At 41.1% G+C, this 20,875-nt stretch overlaps 1 long non-coding RNA gene across 3 annotated transcripts in view; it reads left to right on the top strand.

Annotated features, from left to right (window-relative positions):
- LOC107649721 (uncharacterized) overlaps positions 1-20,434 on the top strand; it is a 66,267-nt gene extending 45,833 nt beyond the window's left edge. The window contains exon 3 of one of the 3 annotated variants that reach the window (XR_008913303.1): positions 19,841-20,434. This is a non-coding gene — a long non-coding RNA (uncharacterized LOC107649721). Of the gene's footprint in view, positions 1-89; positions 11,786-19,840 lie in introns of those variants that run through there. The other 2 variants (XR_008913301.1, XR_001623911.2) reach the window with 2 other exon arrangements.
- Positions 20,435-20,875: the final 441 nt, after the last annotated feature.

Below are 20,875 nucleotides of genomic sequence, written 5' to 3' on the forward strand. Positions count from 1 at the left end.
ATTTAACCTGACAATGATTCCGCACAATGGGCTGGGAGCACCTTGGCAACTCACAGAAGGAACTTTTACTGTCTTTTCTTTCTTCGCAGTAGAAGGGGAAAAAAAGCACCCAGCCAGCCCAGCCGGTCACCAGGGGGCCATTTACCGTTCGATGCTGCCTTTCGGACGATTTGGGATGAGCAGAGCGGCCTTGGAGTGGCCAGAGCCGTGTCTGGAAAGTTCCTCGCCTCGGCGAGACCCCAGTCAGAGTCGCAGCTGTGGACGTGCCGGCTTTTAATGGAGCGGCCGCCGCAGCGATAATGGAGCTCCTCTCCATAATGGCGGCCCCCGTGTTCCTGCAAGGCCATCTTGCTGTGCCCAACAGACACGATTGATTGTAGGATCAGACTTCCTGAACGGAGGCTTAGAATCACGCAGACAAAGAACTGAAGGCTGGGCTTTGTCGCTGAGTATCTGGCCGTGGGGAGCCCGCGGGGAGCCCGCGGGGGAGAGGCCCCAGGACGGGAGCCACAGACGGGCTCGCTCTGAATGGAGCTTGTCTTTATGCCCCGCACCGTGCCTGGCACTCCGCTTTGAAATGAATGCGTGTTGACTGACCCATTGAGAAGGCAGGCACTATCCTATCGGTTATGTGGGAGCACAGTACAAGTCACAAATCCCCCGAACCTCAGTTTCTTCCTTTTAAGATGCGAGATAACAGGGGCAGCTGGATGGCTCGGTGGATGGGAGGTCCTGCTTCAAAACTGGCCTCAGGCAGCCCCAGCTGTGTGACCCTAGACAAGTCACTTAGCCCTCATGCCCAGCTCTTACCATTCTTCCGCCTTGAAGCCAGTACACATGCTGATTCTAAGATGGAGGGTGAGGGTTAAAAAAAAGATGGGAGATGACAGCCATGCCACTTTCTTCCCTCTATTGCTTTATGCAACTGAAGGGATGATGTATGCCAGGGGCTCTGCAAACCCTTAAGCCCTATTGAAATGGCACCTGCCACTCATCTGTCCTGACCTGCAGAAGTCCACAGCTCCATTGTGGATTCTTGTGGTTTCTGACATAATTTATGCTGGCCAGTCCCTTCCCTTTCCATGGGAAAGAACACTGTATTTGGGAGGATGGTGGGTGGAGAACTAAATTCCACTTTCGTTTTTCCTGCTTGTTGCCTGGGCCTCCACAGGCATAGAATTTTGTTGACCTAGGCTTGTTATTCTCCTTGAAATATAAGGGGTGCAATCTTGACATTATGGCGCAAGACTGTCATCTCTGCTAAAGGGGAGACTGAGGCTGGCGTGTCGTGTGGTGGACCCAGGAGTTCTGAGCTGCAGTGGCTGCTGTTCTCATTCCCCGGCACTGAGTGGGCACTTCAGAAATATTTGTTGAATTGCAACAACTTGAAAGTGATTATTTTATTTCATTAAACACCATTGCATTGAACTGAAAGGAAAACAGAAGCAGTGAAAAATCAGGGCTAATAATTGCATGAGAAAAGAGGCTCTTCGATAAAGAATATTTGATAAAGGTACCCACAACAGGATGGTGAGTCTGTGTAAGGAGAGAACCACTAGACTGCTTAAAGATGGGAAAACTGGCCCAAGCTGGAAAGAGAGCAGCTCAAAGCTTCCATGCTGATCAATAGCAGGAAAGGGCACAGGAATGGCTATCATACTTCCAGTATGGGTGGGATAAGGAGACCCAGGCTAAATAAATGAGACCTGGGTCGTATGGTTTTTAAGATTCCTTCCAGTTCTAGAGTTCATGAAAGGAAGAAAAATAGGCTTCCATGTTTACAGGAATAGACACAACCATCAGTTTTCAATTTCGTGAATTCTCAGGCTTCTAGATTTCCCCCTACAGGGATGAGGACTATGTAAAACCCTTTGTAAACTTTAAAGCTCTGTATAAATGCTAGCTATGGCTGTTATTATGTTCTGGTGGGTGAATCTATCTTGGAAAGAGAGGACAGAAAGACAGCTCGTTTCCTCCTCTATCATGCAGTTATTATCTCTGATTTTTCTCTGCTTCCCATTTCCTTTCAGTTCAATGGAAGTATGTTCAATGAAATAAGAAAAGCATTTTCAAGTCTATGCAGTTCAAGAATTATTTCCAAAGTGCCCACTCTGTGCCAGGGCACGAGAACAGGAGATGGTCTGTGCAAAGCTATGAGAAGGAAGGAGTAAGTGTCATTTGTCATCTTGTGTTGGAACTGGCGATTCCAAGGGCCTTGCTTGCAGTTTTGCACACACACAGCTCGTTTTCTTGTGAACTCTTCTTTTTGGGAGTTAAAAAACAACAGCTTCTCAGTCATTTTCAAAGACGGTTTGAAAGAGGGCTGTCTCTCTTTCCTCTTGTTTTAGGAAAGTGCTCTGTACATTAGCAAAGTGCTTTAATAAGCCACAAAGTGCTCGATTACACGCCTGGGCTGCCGAAGAAGTAAACAGCACTTTGCTTAACAGAAAATTACAAACTTTCCTCCTTCTAAACAGATCCTTGATGCTGCCGCACTGTATATGGAGAACAAGATTCAAGTTAAACCACTTCTCAGATTTGAAAAAACCAAACCCTGGTTACTTTACATGATTTTTGCTGCTCCCTTTCCATTTTAGTACTGATAATCTTCAAACCAACAAAAGTGCCTAATTATTTTTCCTACCTCACAAAATGGGGGAAGCATTACAAGGAGGTAAACATAGTTTTGATGTTGTTTTTTTCTCTCATCTTCCTCCTTTCTCAAATTCTCTGACAGCGTGTCTATCAGAGAACACTTAATTCTTGTCTTTTTCTTTTGTTTCTCCCACTAAATTTAGGGATAGGAGCTGGACTTGCCTTTTCATTAATTTAGAGCACTTCCAGGGGAGGAAACTATTTACCTCTGCAGGTTGGACCATGCTCTAAAACTTATAGATTTGGAGCATAGCCCAGAACGGCGGAGAAGTGACTTGTCCAGAGTCACACAGGTAGGAAATGTCCAAGGTGGGACCCAAACCCCAGGGCTTTGTGGCTCAGATAGAGATCGTGATTTTACCTTTAGAAATACCTGATGTTTGGTGATTCAGTTTCTATTGAAAGGTGGGGAATTCTTGGATAACAAGTGTCTTGAGTAGAAAATCACATCACAAGGTGGCTCCTGGGGCTGGTAAAAGCCATGGCAAAGGGCTGAAGTCATGCGGTGGAGGGCAAGGTTCCTGGAATTTGTACTGTGCTGTTACTTTGAGGTATTTAGATGGGGTGTGTCTGCTGGACAGTGGAGCTCCCGTTGAGCATCCTTTCTGGGGAATCCAAACCCTCAGAGAATCTTTGGAGGGTGAAAGAGGACTCACTGAATGTTGGAGGTTACCTCTCTCACAGCCTTAAGTGTTTCTCTTTCAAGGGAAGTCCAAACAACAGGGTGATGAAATGAGCCTGGAGGACGTTAGGACCATGTGGAAAGTGGGACAAGCAGGAGAGAGGAGGGAGGTATTGATTGTTTGTGATCTATTAGTCTTTTATAGGTTTTTTGCATTGTTTATGGGCTCTTATGAACTCTGCATTTTCTATGAGGTGGAATTAAGGATGTCCTGTACTCAATGCATGCATTGTTAACTTGAGTGCTTGTATGGGGTCTAGGGAATCTTTTTATCCATATCTATGAAGGTCTATACACAAGCAATATTTGGAGATTTTTTGGGGGTGGATGAATAAAGAGCCAAAGAAAGATAGGGCAAGGAAATCCCCAGATTGAACCCCGTCCATGCGAACTCAGAACTTGGGTCAAATGGAACCTCTAGGTATAAGATTGGAACAACTCAAGGCAGCTTCCTTGCAATGACTCAGTTCCATTCACTCTCCCAAACACTGAAGTGTTTAGGGGCACAAAAGTGTGGAGTAGCTAGGAGCAGGGGAATGCAGAGGTACAAAAAGAATCAAATAAAGGACCCTCCTTTCAAGGAGTTTACATACTGCTGGGGCTGAAAAGAAGGCTCCATGCCCCTTTGCTTATGTGAGTTACAAGACATCCAAATAGTCTTAGGGATGAGGAACATGACCAGCAGAGCTATGTTTGGAGAGGCTTATCGCTAGAGAGCTGGCCACCAGGAAAACAATGGACTACTCCACAGCCACTGGGCAAGACCATCTCCTGATGATGTTTCTAAGCCCTTACTGTCTATTTTAGAATTGATATTAAGAATCAGTTCCAAGACAGAAGAGTGGTAAAGGCTAGGCAATTGGGGTTAAGTGACTTGCTCAGGGTCTCACATGAAGGAAGTATATGAGGCCAGATTTGAACTTAGGTCCTTCTGACTCCAAGCCTGGCTCTCTATCCACTGTGCTACTACCAAGCTACTTTCCCTTAATGATTTGCTACCCACTTTGGTCAAAGCAGGGCCTCCATCAGTGATGACCTGGGAATACAGCTGTTCCTGCAAGGCATCAGGAAGTAAACCAGGCCAGAATGAGGTTGGATATGTTTTTCCTTCAGAGGACTGAAAGGGGACACAAAAGGAAAGTAGAAGCTGGAAAGAGACCAATTTGGACTTTATGTCAAGATGAAGGTCCTAACAAGTTCTTCTTCCTTAGGAGGCAGGGGCTGTCATCTTGCTGCAGATCCTTAAGGAAAGGCATGTTGACTTGGGAATTCTTTTTTGGGTAAAGTTCAGAATAAATGGACACCACCAGGGTCTCTTGGGTGCTGGGATTCTATGACTCATTTCCAGCAAATGAATGAATGTCCTTCCCTCACATCTCTTGCTTCCCCATCTTAGCCCCAAATATAATAGACTGATGGCTTTCTGGAAGGGGGAGCATGAAGCTTCAGCACCAGTGACTCCTAGCATGCTACTGACAGGAGCTAATTGTATTTATATTGCTGAATAAAACCCAAGTAGAAAAAATGAAATTCCAGTTGAGGGAATAAGATCAATTGGATTGTGTATGTTTCAATGAATGCAATCCATTTGTCAGTGGAGTGAAGCGAAGGATGGAAAGACTGACCCTACTCCAGGAGGGGGCCAATTGTACTTTTCTTCAAAATACTGCAAACACATCAACACAGAGAATGGATCTGAATGAGGAAACTGAGTTTCAGATTTTGCCCAATACCCTTCCTGGCTGGGTAGTTGCAAAATCTGAGGTCAGAGGACTTCGCTTTGGATCCTGGCTCTTCTTTTTACAGTTTGTGTGATATTGAACAAAGGACCTCTGCTTTCTGAACCTTCATTTCCCTACCTGTAAAGTGGGTATAATAATGCCTGGAGTGCTTACCTCACAGGAATGGGGACAGCCAAATGGGAACAGTGATATGTAGAATACTCAAGATTATAAAGCATGATGTAGGTCAGCTCAATGGATTGAGAGCCAGGCACAGATGGGAAGTACTGGGTTCAAATGTGGCCTCAGACACATCCTAGCTAAGTGACCCAGGGCAAGTCACTTAACCCCCATTGCCTAGCACTTACCATTTTTCTGCCTCAGAACCAATAGATAATATTGATTCTAAGACATGGTAAGGGTTTTAAGAAAATATGATGCAAATTTTTGTTATAATAATTATGCTGATATAATGGATACAGAACTGAACTTGGGGTCAGGAAGACTGGAGTTGGAATCCTACCTCATTTTCTTGCTAGCTTTGTGACCCTGTGCAAGTCACTTAGCCTCTGACTCACTCTGACTACCACTACTACTAGTCTAGAAAAGGAAAGAGGAGAGGAGGAAAACATGAAGACTAAAACTCAAATCTCAGAACATTCCTCCCACAAATAGTTATTTATTTGATTGTTTATCTGTTTGTTTATTCATTCATTCATTCATTTATTTAATAATTTATTTTTTATGCATTCATTCATTCATTCATTCATTCATTCATTTGTTTATTTATTTATGCCCTGACTTTCTGTCTTAGTAACAACTTTAAGACAGAAGGGCAAGGGCTAGGTAAACAGGGTTAAGTGACTTGTTCAGGGCCAAGTAGCTTGGAAGTGTCTGAGGCTATATTTGAGCCCAGAACCTCCCAACTCCAGGCCTGGTACTCTATTTGCTCTATCCACCCCTCAACAAATATTTGTTTAATGCCTAAGTATTGGGCCAGACCCAGTGCTAGGCACCAGGCACACAAAGGACTCCTGCTTCACCTCCTGTTTGCATTCCATAGCATCCTTATGAGTAGTATTTCTTTTATTTCAGGATAAACAAAATGCAGTTTTTCTGGATCTGCAGGATGCCAGCTCATTTGGCTCCTTCTCTTTTTGGTTCTTATGAGATGCTAACATGTGTTAGGTAGGCAGCAATGAATTTAATTATTGCTAATAGCACAAATTGGAATTCTTTGTGGTGCCCAAAATGTCATGATGTGATATTAGCTGTGATAGTCCATATTTGGAATTGTAGCACTGATTGTTAATAAATCTTCCTTTTTGATGATAATCACTCATAATTCTATTATGTTTTCCATATAATAACTCTGGAAGGGACATAGTATGCTGTTGCCCTTTTATAAATGAGGAAGCTGGGGCACTAGGTGGCTCAGTAGATAGAGAGCCAGGCCTGGATGGGACATCTTGGGTTCAAATTTGGCCTCAGATGCTTCCTAGTTGTGTGATCCTGGGCAAGTCACTTAACCCCATTGCCTATCCCTTATCACTTTTCTGCTTTGGAACTGACACTTAGTATGGATTCTGAGATAGAAGGTAAAGGTTCAAAAATAAGTGAGGAAGCTGAGGCTTGATCAAGAATACACCACTGGCAAGGACTGAAGCCTAATATTCTTCCCACCATTGCACAAAGCCTTTTGACCATAGATTGATGGAGCTAGAAGGAACCTTAGAGGCCACCTAGTCCAATGCCCAGGAGTCAGAGTTCTCTTGCCCATATTCTCCCAGCCAGTCAGTGGCAGAGTTCCTCTTCTGGTTCTCAGCCCAGTTACCTACAGCTGGAAGAGCTCTTGGAGACTGTTTGGGTCCGGGAAGCTCCCCAGGCATTTACACATGAGAAAAGTAGGGCCCGTGGAGAAGTGACTAGCTCAAGATCTTACCGACACTCAGAAGTAGAGCTGGGATTCAAACCTAGGTCTTCTGATCCCCAAACCCAGATTCTCGCAGAATCTCAGAATCTGAAGAGTCCTCAGAGTCTAGTCCAAACTATATCAGAGCAAGAGTCCCCATGTGACCTAGCTGATGAGTGTCCACCTCAGTTTTGTCGATCTGCCTCCTGAATTAACCTACCCCATCTTCAGATAAATCTAATTAAGAAGAAAGCTTTGCTTACATGAACCCAAAATTTGTCCTGCAAACCTTCTCCCCACCACCTATTGCTGTTGCTTCTGCCCTCTGGGGCCAAGTCGAAGCAATCGATGTCTGTTTTCTGTGAAAGTCCCTCAGATAGTTGAAGGAAGCCCTCATATTCCTGACTCACGTACCTTCTCTTAGGTGAATACCTTATGGTTAATCGCATGGCATCATCTTGATATCCTCCACCATCACAGCTGCTCTCCTACTCTGGACATTATCTAGCTAATAAATGTTCCTACTGAGTATAGTTCCTAGGACTGAATACAATCCTTCAAGATGTTGTCAAACTAGGGCAGAATATGGAGGAGCTCTGTATACCTTCCTTCCCTAATCCTGGATGGAGCAATACTTTAAATCGAGGCTAAAATCATCGTTGTTGTTTAGTCATTTTTCAGTCATGTCTGACTTTTCATGATCTCATTAGGATTTTCTTGGTTTACCATTTCCTTCTCCAACTCATTTTACAGATGAGGAATGTGAAGCAGACAGAGTTAAATGGTTTGCCCAGGGCCACATAGCTAGTTAAGTAACTGAGGCCAGATTTGAATTTAGGAAATGAGTCTTCTTGCCTCCAGGTCTGGCACTCTAGCTACTGTACCACTTGACTACCCCAGGCAGAGATTACATGAGCTTTTTGGCTAATATTCCATATTGTTGACTTATAGTGAGCCTGTAGTTCACTAAAATCCCTGAGTTTTTTCAGATTAAAAAGCGATGCCATGGGCAGTTAGATGACCCTCATTGCCTAGCCCTTACTGGTTTTTTGGTCTTGGAACCAATAATGATCCTAAGATGGAAGGTAAGGGTTTAAAAAAACAACCACGTCTCCTCCATCTTAATCTTATACTTGTGCATGACTGTATATGTCCCCATTCAATTTCATTTCAGTTGATTTAACACAATGTTCTAGAATCTTTTCCATAATCTTTTGGAATCTTGAGTTTACCGTACAGTATTCTAGTAATCATTCTCAGCTTTAGTTAGTCCACAAATTTGATAATCATGCTATCTATGCTTTTATCCAAGTAAATAGAAAAATGTTTAATGACACAGGCCAGTTATAGATACCTGAAGAACTTTGCTGGTAACCTTTCAAGTTGACACTGAACCATTAAAGAGTACTTTTTGTGTCCAGTCATTCAGCCAGTTCCAAATCCACCCAACTTTTCTGTTGTCTAGGCTAGAATCTCCATCTTTTCTGTAAGAATAGTACCAGAATGGGGTAACCTCCTTGCCTCAACTGGTGTAGTCAGAGAAGGCAGGTACCTCAATTAAATCAACCACTTAATTCCTAAACGAACTTTCCTGTCCTCTGCCGTCTTTCATAGCTCATGGACAATGGCTCAGCAGTCATACCCACTGGCTCTTCCAGTACTCAAAATGTTGTTCATCTTGGCCAGGCAACTTGAACTCACCAGGGGACACTGTGTTCTGCTATCACATCCTTACTTGCCTTGTACAAATCAGCAACTTTTGAGGTTTGGGGGGGCTATCCTTCCCAGAAAAAGAGTTGAGCAATTTTGCCTTCACTGTGCCATCAACACCCATTGGCTCATTCAGCCTGAGCACCCACATCCTAGTCATTTTTTATCTGCCTCGATTCCCAAGCCCAACTAAAAAGATGTTTTGTTGTCTTTACTATTTGTTCCCCAATACAGCCTGTTCTTTATGGCTATGGTAAAATGGCCATTCAGCAGCTACCCTTGGCGTATGCCTCCTGGCTTCATGTCCAAATGAGAGCAATGGTCCTGGAAAGAACCCTAAGAAAAGAAGACTGAAAAAAGTCTCAACTGGGGATGCTTAGCCTGGAGGAAAGAAGTGTCAGGGACATGCTAGCTGTCTTCAAGTCTCAGAAGGGCTGTCATGTGGAAGAGGGATGAGATGTGTGGACTTGAGAGCAGATTTGAGTTGTTCCAAATAGAATGGACTACTTTGGGAAGTAGAGAGTGGATTCTTCCATTATTGGAAGAAGGTAGATGACTCTCTTTTTGTCAGATATGCTAGAGAGAAGGGTCTTACCAGTGGTGTTCTGGAACCAAACTTGAACTGGCTTGTGAGAGCTGATTGTTAAATTTTCTGAGTGAGCATTTCAACTTTGGAAATTGGCTGATGCTATAAACAGTGTTTAGTTTCTTGTTTTGTTTATAACCTATAACCAAGAACGGCAATGGAGAAAATATTAATAATGCAGATTAAGATGAAAAGTTTTTCATGTGCATATTCCTTCTTTCCCCCCCACCCTGTGAAAGTTGGTTGTTAAACATTCATCAGCACACCATTGGCTTTTACTCAGATCTGGTCTAGTCTAGATGATGTCTGACATTCCTCTCAATACAGAAACTCTGAATAATATGTCTGTTTTCCCATTATACTTTCAAGGCTCTATAGTAATTCTGTAGCAACACACTGTAATGGGCATGTCCCTAAGACACTGGAATTTGAATGGGTGAACTTTAAGTCTTTTCTCATCAAATGTAATTTGCCTGACAGAATTTGGTGGCCTCAAACAAAGTCTGATGTGCAAAGGGAAAATGAAAATCTTGACCTGTCAGAAGGCAAATCATTGCTCTGAGTTTAATAGCCATTGACAGAGAAGGGGCCAGTGGGCTGGAAGGAAGATCATCTTTTAGCCAAAAGCATCATCCAGTTTGAAATTAAAAACAAAAAAGATTCTATTAAGTTAAAACAGCTGGAAAACAAAATCTAATAAAGAAAAAATGCTTGATTTCAATGATTTGCTTTTGGAGGGCCAGTGGACCCTTCAGTGCACATGTGACTAGAATGACTAAGCATCAGGTGTTTGACTTTAAGTATAAATGGATATTTATTGACAAAAGTCAATCTAGAAAGAGGCAGAGTCAACTTATAGCTTTTAAGTTTATTGCCTTTCCCTGCCAGCCCAAATTTCATGCCTTCTTTTCTGATTTTTATGATCATGTGTGGGTGTAGACAGAAAGAGCTATCACAGACAGAGGTATAGACAACTGGAGAAACCGAACAGCACCATTTGGCCAGATGCATTTGTATTGCTGAAGATGATGAAGAAAAAGTTTGGGCTGCTGTGGCAGTTTTCGGACCTTTGAGGGAGACGGGTGTACTTCTATTTAGGCAACATTTTCAGATGGAGAAATCATCTTAACCATTTCTAAACTCCTTGTGAAAATCTCTCCTTTTCCTGAATGAGCTGTCTTGTTCTAAGGGTTTTTTTTAATTTGCAATTTTGCTTCTAAAGAGAACCTAGAAGAGATCATTGTAATAATAATCAATCAACAAGCAAGTATTTTTAAGAACTCACTATGTGCCTGGGAGAGAGCTGTCTTGGATTGAGAAATTACCTTGGGGTTAGGAAGACCTGGGTTTAGATCCTGCCTCTGAACATATTCTTTCCATGTGACTCTGGGCAAGTTGGCTAACCTCTCCCTGTCCCAAACAACTTTGATACTGTAATTTGCATGAAATATTAGAACTGGAGGGCAATTCTGAGGCTCTCTTGTCCAACTTGGCCATTTTACAGTGGAAGAGACTGAAGGTTTAAGGGATTACTCAGCTAGTGACAGAGAGAGAATTCAAAACCAGATTCTTGGTCTTTTTTTACTGTTAGGTTCTGTGGCTATGAAGCAAAACCAACCGGTCCCTGTTTTCAGGAAGTTTACCTACTATTGGAAGGAGATAACATTAACATAAATAAATTGGTATAAAGTAATTGGAAGAGAGAGAGAGAGAGTAGTATATCCTAAGAATTAGGAGGACAAGGAAGGGTTTTCCAAAGCTGCTATTGTTGTGAGGATCAAATGAGATAATATTTATAATAAGCAGTTAGTGGAAGGCCTGGCACATCAACAAATGCTTATATCCCAAAGAGATTTTTAAAAAAGTGTGTGTGTGAGTGGGAAGGACCTACTTGTACAAAATTATTTATAGCAGCCCTTTTTGCAGTGGCAAAGAATTGGAAATTAAGTGGGTGTCCATTAATTGGGGAATGGCTGAACAAATTGCGGTACAGGTTGGTGATGGAATGCTATTGTGCTATCAGAATGATGAGGAGGATGATTTCAGAAAGAGCTGGAAAAACCTCCATGAACTGATGCAGAGTGAAATAAGTTGAACCAGAAGAACATTGTACACAGTAACAGCAATGTTGTGGAATGATCATCTGTGAAAGACGGTTTCTCTCAGTAATATAATGATCCAGGACAATTCTGAGCCACCTATGACCAAGAACACTATCTACCTCCAGAGAAAGAACTGTGGGAGTCAGAATGCAGAGCAAAGCATAAGAGTTTTCACTTTAGTTTATTTGGGTTTTTATTTTTGCGTTTCGGTTTTGTGTGATTATTCTCCTACAAAAATGAACAATATGGAAATCTGTTTTGCCTGACAATACATGTATAATCCAGACCAAATTGTTTGCCAACTCCAGGAGTGGGGAAGGAAGGGAGGGAAACAATTTGGATCATATAACTTCAGAAAACTTATGTGGAAAATTGTTATTATATGTAACTGGTAGAATAAAATATCTTTACAAAAATGCTTAATTCTTTCTCTATCTGAACTTCACTTTTCTCCTCTGTATAGTGAGAGAATTGGATTAGACGATCCCTATTTGTAGAGTGTCCCATAGCTTTCTTCTAATTTTTTTCATACTTTTTCTTACTATTCCTAATATTTTGTTTCTTTATAAAATGACATTACTTTGCATGCCTATTAAGGATCTCATTGGCATGTTTATCAGCTCTATAATGGAATTTGGGTTTTCTCATCCCTGCTATATTTATATTTAAATATCATAAAACCATCAGGCAGAATAAGCATATTCAATGGCCAATCAGAATCCAAAAACCAGTCAAGAAACATTTATTAAGTGCCTATTATGTGCCAACAAGAGGCTAGAGTGGGCAATTGCATCTCATAAAAATAAAATTTAATAAGTATAAATGACAAAGATTCCTTAGGTTCAAAAGACTAACTTTACTTATTCAATGTGGCCATGGTTTATTTAGCTAGATAGCAGTCTGAAAAATATCTGAGTATTTTGGTAGATTCCAAGCTCAACAGTGATTGTAGTTCCCAAAATTCATTATCTTAGGCTGTTTTGAGCAAGGCACAGTGATCAGAACATACTCTGGGCAGGCCACTTCTAGAGTGTTGTGCTCACTTTTGGGTACCATATTTTAGAAGGAACATTGACAAGCTAGCAAGTTAGAGTGATCAGGACACTCAGGATTGGGGAGGGGCTCAAGATAATGCCACCTGAGAACTGTTTGAAGGAATTAAGAATGCTTAGCCTGGAGAAGAAAAGACTTGGAGGTTTTAACCAGTCATGACATACATCCCAAGCCTGTTGAGGGTCAATGGTCTTAGGATCACTGGCCAATGGAGCTTCTGGCAGTTTGAAAGCCATCAATGACATGATTTTCCATGGTACATTTTCATTCATTCATTCAAAGGAGTTTCACTAACAATTATAGTAATAATCAGGATAATTCACTTGCCTATAAAAGTTTGCCACAACAATAGTGGGAATTAGGAAGGAAGCAGCCCATTTACATATGAGGAAATGGGAGCACAGAAAGGAAAGACAATTTGTCCACAGTCAGGATATCAAAAGTGTCAGTCAAGATGAGAACCCAGGGCTCCTGACTCCAGGTTCAACATTTAAAAAATAAACAAACAACACTTGTCCTAATAAACGTATGTCCTTATCCTATACTGGTATTTGCTTTTACTTGTCTCCTCTGTTCTTAATAATTACATTATAGCAATAACATCCCAATGCTACAAAATATCCCTAGGCATCGGCTTTGGGTTCACTTTGGATTAGTTAGTGTTCTGAGCTCCCATTCCCTTTTGGGTTTGGATTTCTTCCACGGGATCAGACATTATATGAACTCCTCCTATCCTTCCATGTTGATGAAAAAGGAGAAATTACTTAAAATAGAAATAGTAAAATGTTACTGGGAAAGTCACTTAGTTTCTTCTTGGAGTCTCAGCTTTCGCATCTGTGAAATGGGAATGACTAACACCTATTGAATTTACTTCTGGGGTTGTGATGTGCAAACGAGATAAAGCTTATAAAGCTCGCCGTACATGTAATTTCCTGTTGTTGTCTGGGTATCCCCTTTCCCCTTTCATGCCTGACAAAGCCTTGTTTGGCTGACCTTCAGAGAATGGCACAGAGCCCACCTTTTAATGTGGATGGGTTATTTTTTCCTGTTGGAATGGCAATGGGAAGCCCTTGGGGACAAGGTAATGTCCACTTTTTTATTTTACTTAATGTTGCTGTCATATAGGTGCCCTGAGACCTTGGCAGTGAGTGCATTTCTATAAATCTTAAAAATCAATCCAGCAATCAATACTCAGAAGGGCTGGCAGACATGCCCACTTAGCAGTGCACAGACTGCCCAGCGCAGGTTGGCTTTGCTCTTTCTTTAGGAGACAAAGATTGATCAATTGGGAGGGGATGCGAAGGATGGGAAAGATGACCCTTCCCTTCACCCCCTCCTCTTTTCACCATCATGGATTTGGAGGGCATCAGGGACCAAGGGAATTGCATATGTACATGCCAAAGGAAAAGAGCTATTGATGCCTCCATAAATACTCGAGGGGGGAGAGTGCAGAGGAAAGGGATGGCTTATTGACTGTGGTTAAGAGTATAACAAAGAATAATGGCCCTATTCTCAGCAGGGGGAAACTTTAAACTCTTAGGAACAAACTTTCTAACAGCAGAATGAGTGGGTGAGTTTACAGAGAGAGGCCCCACTCCAGCTGTTCCAGGATCAACCAGATGAAACATGTAAAGGCTTAGCACAGAGAACAATACTGCCCTCACTTGGGGCTCTAGAGAACCAGTGAGGCCTCGTTTTCCTTTTTTTTCTCTCCAGTCTTAAGATCTATAATTCTGTTTTTCTTTTTTATATTTCATGTTGACTCATTTGATTCCTCCATTCCTTCCTTTCCCTTGTCCTGTGCCTGAGGTTGTCTCTTTTAAAATTTTTATCTTATGACTCCAGTGTACTTTCATTTTTTGAGTTTCTTCTTCTGGGCCACTGAACATATGCCCACGTTATTCATGCAGTTCATTTTCTTGAGATGCTCTTTCTCTAGCTTAGATGGAAGGTTATTTTGAACAGGAGATTTTAAAAAAGGGTTTCTGTAAAAGAGAAAAAAATCCTTTTATTTATTCCTTCCAAGTTTGGGGCAAATTTTCTACTGGACCGCCAAAGAATTGGAAATTCTTCTTAGAGTACACAAAGGGGAGGAACTCTAGAACTGTGATATTTGTTTGAAAACATTGTCATAAGTCCTACCCTGAATCCAATCAGAATATTTGCTTTGGGATGAAATCCTACCCAGCTCAGGTGCAACTTCCTGTTTTTCTCATCTGAAAATATGCCCTCCTTCCTTCGATTTATTTAGAATAGGAGTTCTCCATCCTTTCCTCTTGTTTTTTGCTACTGCTCTTCAGAAATGTTAATTTTTTTTTGTGCATCTGTACTAATTTTGTATCTTTTTACTTTATTGAAGGGGCAACTAGGTGTTGTAGTGGATAGAGCTCTGGGGCTGGGGTCAGGAGGAGCTGAGTTAAAATCTGGTCTCAGATAACTATTAGCTGTGTTATTAGCTTAACTCTTTTTACCTCAGTTTCCTCATCTATAAAATGAGTTGGAGAAGGAAATGACAAACTACTCCAGTATCTTTGCCAAGAAAACCCCCCAAGTGGTCATGAATAGTCAAACACAACTGAAATGACTGAACAAGAAGAACCCTTTATTGAAGCTGCTGCTACTTAATTAGTCTTTACTGATTCTCTGGGGTTTTTTTTCTTTTCAGCAAACCATCAATTGCTACTTCTTTGCTTGATCTCCAGAAATTTATTCTTCTAAGAGATCACATTGACTCTGAGACATACTTCTTTGCCCTGGGGCACCTCCTTCCCTCGGATTGGATGGGGTGGAGGGTGGACAGAGGGTACCCAGGGCAGCCATTTCATTTCCTACCTGACTACAGGACTTCCCCATCTTTTTTTTTTAATTTTTTTTTTTATTGTAAACCCTCACCTTCTGTCTTGGGAATCAATACTGTGTATTGGCTCCAAGGCAGAAGAGTGGTAAGGGCTAGGCAATGGGGGTCAAGTGACTTGCCCAGGGTCACACAGCTGGGAAGTGTCTGAGGCCAGATTTGAACCTAGGACTTCCCATCTCTAGGCCTGGCTCTCAATCCACTAAGCTACCCAGCTGCCCCCTTCCCCATCTTTGAAAGCATTTTTTCTATGTTGTCTTCTCCCATTAGATTGTGAACTCCTTGAAAACAAGGACTCTCTTTTCTTTTTCTTTGCATTTCCAATGCTTAGGGCACTGCTTGGCACAGAGTAGGTGTTTAATAAATGCTTATTGCCTGGTCTACAAACTGATAATCCTGGTCCTTTTTATTGATGTTTATGCCTTTAATTCCTCTCTTCTGTCTTATTGCTGTTGCTAGTGTTTGGCAACCTATGTTGAATCATAGTGGAGAGAGGGAGCCCCCCTACTTAATTCCCATTTTCAATTTCCTTAGAAACGAGATTTGCTCTTTTTGTTCCTTGAGGACAGAGCCAAGAGTGCTAGCTGCAAATTAGAGGTTTAATGTCAGGAAAACTTCCAAGCCATCACAGCACAGGCTGTCTTTTCCCGTCTCACATTCTCCCATGTGCCATCTTTTGTCTACATGTTGTATCCTCTCTGAGAGACTGTAAGACTATCATCTTTTTGCCCCACTTTGCAAATTCTTTAACAAATCCCTTGCACATTGGACGCACCTCGGGCATAGCAGGTGACAATATTTTTTTTGGAAATTCATTCTCTCAGTGTCTCCCTGTCTCTGTTTCTGTCTCTCTGTCTCTGTCTCTGTAGCTCTTATTGTCCCCTCCTCTCCCCCAATTCTTCCTATGTGTCTGTGCATCTGTTAATGATTCCAAAGTCATGAGCGATCCCAGTATTTGGTAGTATATTTCGTGCAGAGGAAAGATGATTCATGGGTGCAGAACATAGCGCATGTTACCAGATCTCTAGGAAATCCATTCCTTTAGCCTCAGGGGGACAAGATGAGAGCGGAATGCTGAACAGGAATCCATTATTATCACTGGAAAAATAACCCCAATGCAAGCCTTATTAACTTGTGAGTCCATGACATTAACATACAGAGAATCAATCAATGAATATTTATTAAGCAACTTCTGGATGCCAGGCACTCTCCTAGGCTCTGGAGCTAGAGATAAATGTGGAGAATAAAGTCCATCCTTACTCTCAAGGACCTTATAATCTATTAGGGAAGACGCACACATGTGCAAATATGTACAAAGTAATTTGGGGTGGGGGAACGGAAAAGTCTTGTAAGAAATTAAGGGTTTTAAGGAGCAGGAATGAAGGCCACTTGGAATGGAGGTGGAAAATGGAGCATAAAGACAATAAGAAGGCCATTTTGGCTGGACAACAGTATGTGAAGGAGAGTAATAAGCTGGAATAAGGCAAATAGGATCGAGGATATGAAAGTTTAAAAGTCAAAGAAAGGAGTTGATAGTTTTGATCCTAGGGCTGACCGGGAAACATTGGAGTTAGCTGAGTAAGGGAATGGTGCGGTCAGATTGGGAAAAACCACTTTATGAATAGCATTTTCTTTATTTTTTCTTTTAAAAATGATCTTTTTACATGTTGATACATTTTTAATAGTAATATAATTACATTTTGAGATCCATGTTCTCTCTCTCCTTCTGATTCTTCCCTCTCCCCAAAATGGCAGACAATATTATATAGCCTGCTCATGTGCTAACATAACAATGTATATTTCCATATTTATCATATTGTGAAAGAAGATAAATATTGCTTATATTAAAGAAAAATTAATGAAGGAAATAAAGTGAAGAATGGGCTGCTTCAGTCTGCATTCCATCTGTATTTTCTATGGCAGTGGATAGCCTTTTCCCTCATGAGTCCCTTGGAGTTGTTCTGTATCCTTGCCTTATTGATAAAAATGAAGTCATTCACAGCTGATCTTCATACATTATTGCTGTTACTGTGAACACCATTTTCCTGGTTCTGCTCACTTCACTTTGCATCAATTTTTTTATAAATCTTTCCAGATTTTTTGGTGATCATCTTGCTTGTTATTTCTTATGGCACAATATTATTCCATTACAATCATATACCACAACTTGTTCAGCCATTTCCCAGTTGATGAACAGCTTTTCAGAGGAATATCATTGCAGGAAGAATGCTCCCCTATTTGGACCAGGAGGCAGTATGGCCTAACAGGAAGGGGTTGAGGCCAGATCTAAGAAAATCTGAATTTTCCTGAAGGTTCTACTTATCACTAATTATATGGATTCATAGTCCTTCTTTGCTGCAAATGTGAATCCATCCATGGTTTCTTATTCTAAGTGATATGTACTGCTTCCATAAACCTTCCATCCAATATGCTTGAGGCTTCCTCTGCAACTTTTTAAATTTTGTAGATTTATTGGAAGTCCTTGGCTATCCAATGAACAGCGTGGAATAAGGGAAAGAGGACAGAATTTGAATTCAGTTCCCATTTTTTAGTTTACTACCTGTTTTACCTTGGCCAAGTTCATTTCTACATAATAGCTAATAGTTAATCAAAACTATCAATAATCATATGAAAAAGTGCTCTAAATTCCTCCTAATTAGAGAAACACACATCAAAACAACTCTGAGGTACCACCTCATGCCTAGAAGATTGGCCAACATGACAGTAAAGGAAGATAATAAATGTTGGAGGGGATGTGGCAAAATTGGGACACTAATGCACTGCTGGTGAAGTTGTGAATTGGTCCAACCGTTCTGGAGGGCAATTTGGAATTATGCTCAAAGGGCTCTAAATGAATGGATGCTCTTTGATTCAGCCATACCACTACTAGGCAGGTACCCCAAAGAGATAAAGACAATTTGGGAAAGGACCTATTTGTACAGAAATAATTATAACTGCTCTTTGTGGTGGCAAAGAATTGGAAACTAAAGGGATGTCCTTTCATTGGGGAATGACTGAATGAGATGGAATACTATTTTGCTATAAGGAATGACAAATGAGATGATTTCAGAAGGAACTAGAAAGACTTACATGAACTGATGCAGAGTGAGAGGAACAGAACCAGGAGAACACTGTACACAGCAATAGCAATACTGTGGAATGATCAACTGTGATAGACTTTGCTACTAACAGGAATGCAACGATCCAGGACAATCCTGAAGGACTAATGAAAAAGAATGTATCCACAACAAGAGATATAACTGTAGGAGTTGAAATGCAGATGAAAAACATATGATTTATCACTTGATATGGGGATAGGATTTGGGATTTTGATTTTAAAAGATTACTCCATTACAAAAATGAATAATATGGAAATTGGTATCAAATGATAATACATATATAATCCAGTAGAATTGCTTGTCAGTTCTGGGAGAGGATGGGAATAAGGAAGGGAGACAACATGAATCATGTAACCCTAGAAAAATGTTTTAAAAAAATAAAATTATATTAAAAATAATAGCTAACAGTTATTTAGTGCTACTATGTGCCTGGGCATTGTGCTAAGCACTATTACTAATATTATCTCATTTGATCTTTACAAAACCCTTGGAAGTAGGTGCCATTATCATCCCCATTTTACAAATTAGGAAACTGAGGTAAACAGAGGTTAAATGACTTTCCCAGGATCAAACAGCTGATAAATGTCTCAGGCTGAATTTGAAACAACCTCTTCCTGGCTCCACAGTTAGTACTCTATCCACTGAACCACCTCAGTCTCAGTTTTATCATTTTTACTTTATTCCTCATTTTGGACCTCAATTGCCATTTACTTACCAGGTCTGGCTTGAAATGGCTTTTTAGTATGTCTGAAAAAATCAAATTAACCCTCAAGGGACCAAAACTTGTCTTGTGAGAACATTTTGGAGAGAATGCCTGATGCCCTGAAGGCAATTTTGAAAGAAGTCCCCAAAGATCTGAGAATTAAAAACATTACTAAAAAAATGATTCAGCTTCTAAAAACCTACTTTGAAGACAACATCATGCCGATTATAGGATGTCTGGAAAAGAAGCACCTGGTATTTTTGTTAAAAACTAAGAGCTCCTTCCCTCAAACTTTGTGGAAAGAACCTGAATTGGATCCAAGGATCTGGGTTCATGTCTCAATTGTCTCTTCATTAACCTTGCAACCTGGGGCTAGTCATGATAACTATGGGCATTGGTTTCCTCATCTGTAAAATGAATGGATTGGATCATATGTTCCCTAAGCTCCCTTCCAGGTATTTTTGTGGACTTCCCAAGGGCTCAACATAATGTATTTACATAGAGTCTTGAGGATCTGGTTAAAAGGACTTCAAACTAGGGAAGCTAGGTGGCTCAGTGGATAGAGAACTAAGCCTGGAGATGGGAGATCTTGAATTTAAATCTGGTCTCAGATAATTCCTAGCTGTGTGATCCTGGGCAAGTCACTTAACTCCATCTGCCTAATCCTTACTGCTCTTCTGCCTTGGAACTGATCCTTAGTATTGATTCTAATATGGGAGATAAGTTTTTTGTTTTTTTTAAAGGGGAAGCTTTAAATGGAAAAGGATGAAGAAGCAAGACAACTGTCTGCATGTATCTACCTAGAGAGGGGTCATTGTTACCAGTGATCGCTGAAGACAAAGGAAGAACACTTACCAAACTCAGAGGTGTCTCTCTTTTTATGTTTGAATCCCCATTGGACTGCTAGCTCTAGCAGAACAGGGATTGTCTTGCTTTTATATTTGATTTCTATCTGCAGGCTTGACACAGGGCTTGGTACATAATAATCCCTGTGTAAGAAGAGTCTTTGGCGTGCTTAGTTGATGGGCTAGCCATGGGTTAGCTACCTCCCGAGACACTTACTGTATACAGCATTGGGCAAATTCATTAAAATTTTTAAAAAAATTTATTTGTTCAATTTCAAACATTATTCCTTGGTTACAAAAATCATATTCTATTCCTCCCTCCCCTCCCCACTCTTCCTGTTGCCGATGCACAATTCCACTGGGTATTACTTGTGTCCTTGATCAGAACCCATTTCCATGCTGTTGATGTTTGCACTAGGATGTTCATTTAGGGTCTGCCTCCCCAGCCATATCCCCTCGACCCATGTAGTCAAGCAGTTGTTTTTCTTCAGTGTTTCTACTCCCACAGTTTTTCCTCTGGATGTGGATAGTGGTCTTTCTTATAGATCCCTTCAGGTTGTTCAGGATCACTGCATTGCCACTAATGGAGGAGTCCATTACATTCAATTGTGCCACAATGTATCAGTCTTTGTGTACAATGTTCTGGTTCTGCTCCTCTCACTCTGCATCACTTCCTGGAGGTTGTTCGAGTTCACATGGAATCCCTCCAGTTCATCATTCCTTTGGGCACAATAGTATTCTATCACCAACAGATACCACAATTTGTTCAGCCATTCCCCAATCAGAGGGCAGCTCCTCATTTTCCAATTTGGCAAATTCATTTTTGAAAATGTTTTTTTTATTCCAACTCATTTTCAGTTCACATTTTTGTTTTGAATTTATAGTCTGTTCAATACACTTTTTGGGGGTGGTGGTGGGGAGAGTGGAAAATGG

The sequence above is a fragment of the Monodelphis domestica genome, chromosome 7, assembly GCF_027887165.1.
Source record: "Monodelphis domestica isolate mMonDom1 chromosome 7, mMonDom1.pri, whole genome shotgun sequence".
NCBI classification, from domain to species: Eukaryota; Metazoa; Chordata; class Mammalia; order Didelphimorphia; family Didelphidae; genus Monodelphis; species Monodelphis domestica.